A 2,189-nucleotide genomic window follows, 5' to 3' on the forward strand; every position below is an offset into this window, starting at 1 on the left:
AAAAAGAATACTCTGTCAATTGACTCAAATATATGTATTTGTGGTTATTAGAGAAGTTATAGATTTATGCAACAATAATGCATAAATTACAGAAGTCCCATATACCACCCTATTAATAACACATTGTGTTGTTGTGGTAATTTGTTACAATTGATGAAAGCGCATTTTAATAATCATACTATTATTTATAGCCCATGGTTTAACTTACCGTTCACTGTTTATGTTGTGCAGTTCCATGGACTTAAATTGTTTATTTCTGGTACCATATGTACAGCCTAAAATTTCCCTTTAAACTACATTAAAATATATAATTCAGTGCTGTTAATTGCATTCACAATGTGGTGCTACCATTACCATCATCTTCCAAATATATGCTTAAATAGTTTTATAGTTTTAGTATTATTATTATTTTTGGGGGGAGGAGTGCATGATCCAGGACTCCAACCCCGGGTCTCCCTCATGGAAGGCGAGCATTCTACCACTGACCACCCGAAATACTTTTATTATTTTAAATGATGTAAATATACTGTAAAAAGGTGGCAGTTTTTGTTGGTTTGAGATGCATGTTCTGTATCATGTTTAAAAAAGTGTACCATGTTAAAACTTGTCAAAAAAGACCATATATTATATGATTCCATTTTTGTGAAATGTCCAGAATAGGAAAATCTTTAGAAACAGAGAGCAGAATAGTGGTTGTTTAATGCTGGAGTGGGGGCATAAGAGGATGGAAAGGTGATATATAAAGGGTACAAGGTTTATTTTTGAGGTGATAAAAACGTTCTAAAATTTTTGTATGTGAGATGATGTTTGCACATGTCTCGAATGTACTAACAAAACAAACACCCATTGAATTGTACACTTCACATGGGTGAATTGTACAGTGCGCGAATTTGAATTATAGCTCAATAAAGCTATTTTTTTAATAATACATATGGCATTCTTTGTTGTTTTGAGATATATTTCTTTATCATGTTTATTGCTCATTCAGGCACATGTTAAATAAATCTGTAATGGAGTTAAATTCTGGGGAAAGGGTAATTTAAATGATGTTAGTATTTTTATTTGAATTATTTTTAAGATTTCTAAATTTCACTTGCAGCTTGCTAATGTTTCATAATTATAAGAAATCAGAGAAATAAAAGTAAGCTAATATTTCTGTAGACATAGCTAATATTAAACCTTTGGAAACATTTCTTCCATGTGCATTAATTGGAGTGGCTGTAGTGACTGGGATTGGCTGGGATAGTCAGAGTCAGACAGAGACATAAGCCCCATTCCTTAATGGGAGGGGTGACTTGTATGTACAGGAGAAGAGGAATTTTACATGGGCTTCTTTACAGATGATCCACCATGCGATTGCTATCTTGATGCAATTAAGCAGTATCCTATTGATTTACATTTATAGTTTTTCCAATTTTTCATTATCATGTTACTGCTTTATCTTGCTAGATGCACCTGAATTCAATTACATGTTTTACTGTAAGAGAAACTGCTAAATGTGCACAGATTGCTCAAATACTCTCCAGAAAGGTTATTACAATGTATGCTTACATCAACTGAGGGTGCCTAAATTTCCCAAATCTGGCTGCCTATTGAAATCCAATCTCCATTTCCAGTGTATTTAGTCATGGCTGAGAGGTAGTTCTCAAGCCAGGATATTTCCTATCCCCCATCATAGTTTGTGGTGAGATGTAAAAGAAGCCCTCAATCCATTGAGGAAACATATTAATGGAAATGATGTGGGGCATTTATGGCTCAGGAATTTACACAGCTGTAATTTATATACAATGCAATTTGAGTTGTAAATGTACAATTTAGTGATTTTTAGTAAATATATAGTGTTTTGTAACCACCACCATAATCCAGGCTTAGAATATTTCAATCATCCCAAGTGGTCTGTCATTTAATTCTTGCTGTGGCACCTGGCACGAAACAAACACTCATCTGTTTTCTGTCTGTATAGATTTTGCCTTTTCTACAAATTTCACAGAAATTGAATAATACAGTGAATATTCTTTTTTATTTGGTTTCTTTGACCTATTATAATGTTTTTGAGGTTCATACCTGTTGTAGTATGTTGCTATAGTTCATTCTTATTTCTTCCTCAATACTCTTTCATTGTAAAAGTTATATCACATTTTACTTATTCATTCAACAGTTGATGAACAATCTGTATAATTGTAATTAAA

Source organism: Tamandua tetradactyla, chromosome 2, assembly GCF_023851605.1.
Source record: "Tamandua tetradactyla isolate mTamTet1 chromosome 2, mTamTet1.pri, whole genome shotgun sequence".
In the NCBI taxonomy this organism is placed as follows: domain Eukaryota; kingdom Metazoa; phylum Chordata; class Mammalia; order Pilosa; family Myrmecophagidae; genus Tamandua; species Tamandua tetradactyla.